Raw genomic sequence first — 6,027 nt, 5'->3', positions numbered from 1 at the left:
CAAGGAGATCCAACCAGTCCATCCTAAAGGAGATCAGTCCTGAATATTCATAGGAAGGACTGATGCTGAAGCTGAAACTTCAATACTTTAGTCATCTAATGTGAAGAGCTGACTCACTGGAAAAGACCCTGATGCTGGGAAAGACTGAAGGCAGGAAGAGAAGGGGACAACAGAGGATGAGATGGTTGGATGGCATCACCAACTCAATGGACATGAGTCTGACCAAACTCCAGGAGTTGGTGATGGACAGGGAAGCCTGGCGTGCTGCAGTCCATGGGGTCGCAAAGAGTTGGACACTACTGAGCGACTGAACTGAAACATTCCTTGATAAGTTTCTTTTACAAATAGCCCAATCAATTTAAGAAATACCAAAGGGATTTCTTTATAGAAAAAAAAAGTTGTGGTTTTAAGTCATATATAAATTTTAAACATTTCCTAATAATCAAATGCAAAACTGATCACATCTCAGAACCACTACTTTCACAGCCACAACCACAACAGACCATAAGTACATAAGATAAGATAGTACATAACTCACAAAAAATTGAATGAATGGGCTATGGGTGAGCATATATTTTGAAAATCAGTTTGGTGGTTTCTCCAAAAAGTTAAGCACAACACTGTCATAAGACCCAACAATTCCACTCCTAAACAAGAAAAACAATCTACACAAAGGACCTGCAAATATTCAGAGCAGCATTATTCAAGTACCCCTCCTCCACCAAAAAACAAAAAAAGGCAAAACACCGCAAACAGCAAGTCTATCCTATCCACACAATGGAATGAATCACGCAGCAAGGACAGAGCTCCTGACACCCGCTATGCCACAGAGAAGCTTCAAAAAATTCCATGAGTGAAAAACAGCCAGGTGCAAAAAAAGCCAAGGTTCCATGCACGTGAAGCACCCACAAAAGCCAAACGTAAACTCAGACAAAAAGTGGATTAATGGTTGGATGGGGCATGAGGGGAGATAAAATGTTCTAAAATTGATTAATGGAGATAATTGCATTATTCAGTAAAGGAACTAAAAATCGCTTGAAAAGGCCAACTTTTAAGATCTGCATTATATGCCTCAAAATGGTAAAGAGAGAGGGGGGAAAAAAACCTTGGGCTGGGAAGAAGCATCCATAAAATGAGAAGTAACGTGGACATAAAAGATCTGGGTGACAGTGAACATGTCTTGATTAAAGCTAACCCCTATCCATTTGTAAAAAAAAAAAAAAAAAAGTCACTTACCACGATACCCAGAAGACCAAAAGGAGTGGAGAAGCTTCTACTTTGGTCTTTAAAATAATAGATAATACCATTAGCTTAGGGGTTTCACCACAGAATTATGGGTAACCTCAAATAGAAACCAAGTTTCATTCTAGGCTAATCATGATAACTGTCAAGACTTTTAAAAGCCCACAAATTAAACTCACGTGAAGTAAATCTAATGATTTCCACTTAATCCTCAGAAAAACAGGACTGTTAAAATATGTTTGTAAGATGTTTGTAAGAATAGGTCCCTGTCATGAGGGTTAAAACAAAACTCCTACATTACCAGCAATATGATAGAAATTATCAAATTCAATCTTTTATGACTTTCCATCTAGAGCTTTTTGTCTTCCAGGCGGTTTCAACTCAAAAACAAAAATTAAGTTTAACTGGTTTACTCTGAAGTTTACTGAAACCAAGTGACACAGACCACACTGCTTATTCGTCTCTACATCTTCAGGTAGCAGAGCCTCATTGTGAAACATACTGGGTTTCCTCCTACCCTTTAAGTATCCTAATGTTTGTAAATGTTGCTGCCTGATTTTTTCCATGTGGTACAAAGTTTGTATTCACACAGCCTTTTTTTTTTTTCAATGGAGCACTAGCACAAGTATGCCTGACTCTAAGAGGGAGTTGAGAGAGAAAGGCAGATATACAGACTATAAAAGAATAACAGAAAAATGTAATTACTAAAAATGTAAAGGTTATGTGAAAATTACTCAGAAAAAAAACATAAAATGAGAGTTTTAGCTCCTGTTTTACAGTCTAGAACTTTGAATCAATAAGTATTTTTAATCAAAAAAACAAAACCAAAATCCTATTTTCAAATGGTCTATTAACTCAGCAAGAAGCTATTTTCCTTTAAAAAAAAAAAAATAAATAAAACCTTAAAATCCTAAGATCATGAACTCAAATTTTTATCAGTGTTTTAGTAGCTAAAGTTACCACCTTACTAGGCAGGTCATCTCACTTAGAAATACTGAAGGTAAAAAAACATATATATTATTTTGTCAATCATGAGACAAAAATATATAACGCCTACAAAGCTGGATAGGAGACAGGTTTCATACTTTCACACAAAACAATGGGAACTGGTTAATTTTATACCACTTTCCATAAATTCACATCCCGAGAAAATCAGGTACACCTGTATTTTTAAAGCAAAGAGAATGGGGAGAGGAAAATCATTTAGCAAGTTACCCAGATGCATAGCTACCCAGGATGAAAGCCACAGGACAGTCTCAGCTCTTGCACCACCAGCAAAACATATGCCCCACATCAAAATTTAATTACACTGCACAACACTTTGTGAATTCAGCTTCATATTTTTATCGACTGCTCTGCTTTTGACAGGACAGTTTCCTGAAGGAAAGTTCCAAGAATTGAAAAGTTCCAACACCCACATACCAGAAAGCGTTTCCTGAATTTTGTTACAGGAACTGACTTCTGCTGTAATTTTAACATTTACTTTCCAGAGGAGTTTCATTTAAAAATTTTTGTTGCAGATTCTTTGCTCAACACCTAGACAATGCTCTTGCTTAAAAGGGTTGGGGGAGGGTGGAGAAAAAACAAACTTTTATTTCAATTTCAAAAGTTGGGATGTGATTGACTGACTCACTTGTACAACTGACTCAGTTGTAACTTTTTCCCTGGGACCAAAAACAACTGCCACCTGACAGGGGACGGGGGTGGGGGCGTGGAGTTAGCAATTTTGGGAGGGAGTCCAGAGTAGACATGAAAGGGTTGATTAGGTAACCAGGTCCTTAAGAAGTAATTCTTGGGAAAGCTCGGCTTGAGCAAACGTTGGAGGTTGCTTCTTGGTATCTCCCTTTTTGTGTTTTAAATATAGGTGCATTTGGACATTTGAACTAGTAGAGTTTGTAATTGATACGTAAATTTATAAAAGTAGACATCTTCCTTCTGTACCAACCTCTAGTCTATTTCAATGGGGGGGGAGGAGGAGGAACACGTGCACCGATGAACATATATTAAATCAGAATGTAATGGCATTGCATGATATAGTTTATATGACACTGTATCTCTCTCACACACACCTGATTTCACCAAGAGTGGTAGGTGGCCCTCTGGCCTCAGACCCAGCAGGGCTCCTCTACCCAAGCTCAACCCTGGACCTACCCACTAGGAATCTCTGGGTGGGGATGGGGGGAGTGTAGAATCTGCGTGTTCAGAAGCTCTCGTGGTGCTTCTTGTGTCTAGTCTGGTTTGAGAACCTTGAGCTTAATATAACCACCCTGCTCCTAAAATATTCCTTCACTTTTATTTGTTTCATTGCCCAATTGAGTGGTAAGCAATACTGGAAAGAAAGGCAAGATCCTTTGTGGGTAAAACACCGGCAAGCCAGTAGTGACTCAAGAATCATCTCCTGAACTCTCCCCGGCCCACCCAAACAAAGGATCAAGTGGCCCACAGGCCTCCAGGGGTTCACCATCACATGAGCCATGGGGGAGGAAGGACAATCCTTGGTACTTTCAGGACGTGGGGGAACTGTGGGTGTCCCTCTGGAAACACGACACCTAATCCCCAAATCAAGACAATTTAGCTGTCAATAGAAATACAATCTATTTCCCCCTTCTGTTTGCTGCAGTTCCCTTTTGACAAGATGTCACTACTGGGATTTCCTCTTAATATATTAAATCTGACATCAAATCACTGCTTTGAGTAACAGCCTTAAGAACCTGACAGGAGTTCCAATCTGGTTAAATTAAAAGAGAAGCCAATAAACCAATGCAAGAAAACAACAGACGTTCACCAGAGAAAAAGACTCGCAGGATATTAAGTCGGCTGGCTTTGCGGCCCTCAGGTTAAGCTTTAACTTGCTATGGGTAGATAGGAAAAGGGGAAAGTTTGCACAGGGGCGGGATTCTCAACACTGATCGCTGCCAAGACACAAAAAGTCAGTGCTGGGATGGTTATTAAAGTTAATTTTTACTTTTGGGTCTCCAAGGGCATTAACACCAAAAGTTATAAATCTTATCCACCCCCCTCCCCCAGGGCCTAAAGCTAAACGTCATCTGCTACAGACATACTCGAGCAACATATTATTTTGTGTTCTACTTGCTGTTTTATTTTGAGCAAAGGAACACATTTACAGTCATACACAAATGAATGAAGGGGGATTTTCTTTGTGGCACGGTGGATCAGAATATGCCTGCCAAAGCAGGGGACATGGGTTCGATACCTGCCATGGGAAGATCCCACATTCTGCGGAGCCTGCAGCTGCAACCACTGAAACCTGCTGCCTAGAGCCCGTGCTCCGCACCTAGCGAGCAGCCCCTGCTTGCTGCCAAGTAGAGAAAGCCTGCACACAGCAACGAAGACCCAGCACAGCCAGAAATAAATAACTTTTTAAAAATAAAATGAAGAACATCTGAAGCAAAGCTAAAATACTACAATCTGGCTCCCCCCAGTTTTTTTTTTCACTGAAGGAAAAAGGATAGGTAACCATTTAAGCTGTAAAAGTTAAGCACCCAACCCGTATCAATAAAATGAACCAAAACAGAGAGGTAATGACACCCAAGCTTGGTATGTTTGTACTTCTGAGCCAAGAAAAGTTGTCCTCAGGGTGCCCGACTGTATTTCCAACTGGTACGGAAAGTAAAGTCAGAATACACTGTAGTTGGTAGGCCTTTCTCACCACCATGTCACGTACAGGACTTCCCCTTTCAGAGGACAGATTTTGGAAATACATTTATCGTCCTATCTCAGGAAGAAAATGAAATGGAGAACTTTGCTAACGGAAAACTAAGTTTAGATATTTAGAAGCAATCAAGTTGTGTGTTACAACTCAAAGCAGTTATGAAACTAACCAGCTTTATAATTCCTCCATTTTACAACTATTAAGTAAATACGTAGATTCCCATGCTCAAAACAAGGGACAGCACCCAGATAAGGGTGATCTCTCTTATTGATGATTAAGATAATGAATATATTTGATATTTAAGTTGCTTAAATGAAGCATTCACTGAATTGCATTTTCAAAATAGTATAGAACCAGTTAGTGAACACCTTTTCATGGTACAGTATGGAATCCCCTAACTCTCGTGAGACCGCTTGAGTCCATTTTGCCAAAGAAGATCCCCATAAATCAGATGATTAAAAAAAAAGACTCAATTCTCCTACGACCTTCATCATGGTAGAACCTGACGTCTGAGCCAGGAAGCTCAGTTGGGCTCTCAGGATGAACTAGAAGGAAATCACTTAAGGGACCTGTCTGTTTCTCTTCTGTCCAGGACACAGTTTACAATGGTGTCATGAGGGAAAAAATGAAGGCGTTCACTGGGGCAAAATACTGCATAAATTATTTCCCTCTTGAAATCACTTCCTTGAACTGCACTTTCCAAAACACCATTCTTCTTTGATATTTGCTCATATTTAATCAGAGTTTTTTTGCTTTCATGAATTTTCTTCCAAGGCAATCTTTATAAAGCTCATAAATTGGGGGTGGGGGCAGAGGATGGGGCAAAACTGGTTCCATACCAGTTTAAGGGCCCTGCCTTTTGCAAGGGAAAACTTTCCCCACCAGAGTCAGAGATCCACCAAAAACCAGCTTCATAATAATCTTGGGAACAATCTGACTTTCCTCTTTTTTTTTTAAAACGTCATTAACTTTAGGCAAATTCAAACAAAAAACCTGTGGGAGAGTTCACTAAACCTAATTTCCTTTTGCAGTTTGTCTGAAAACTTTTTTTTTTTTTGAGATGCTCTCAGCCACTAAAGAAACAAGTTCAACCACCCCCCCCCCCCCCCCCC

At 39.8% G+C, this 6,027-nt stretch overlaps 1 protein-coding gene across 6 annotated transcripts in view; it reads right to left on the bottom strand.

Moving 5' to 3' along the window:
* AFF1 (AF4/FMR2 family, member 1) overlaps positions 1-6,027 on the bottom strand; it is a 197,602-nt gene that overhangs the window by 130,893 nt on the left and 60,682 nt on the right. The window lies entirely within an intron of this gene.

The sequence above is a fragment of the Bison bison genome, unplaced genomic scaffold (assembly GCF_000754665.1).
Source record: "Bison bison bison isolate TAMUID 2011002044 unplaced genomic scaffold, Bison_UMD1.0 scf7180017863888, whole genome shotgun sequence".
Lineage (NCBI taxonomy): Eukaryota > Metazoa > Chordata > Mammalia > Artiodactyla > Bovidae > Bison > Bison bison.
The sequence above is the reverse complement of the archived record's forward strand: the minus strand, read 5'-3'. Positions and strand labels throughout refer to the sequence as shown.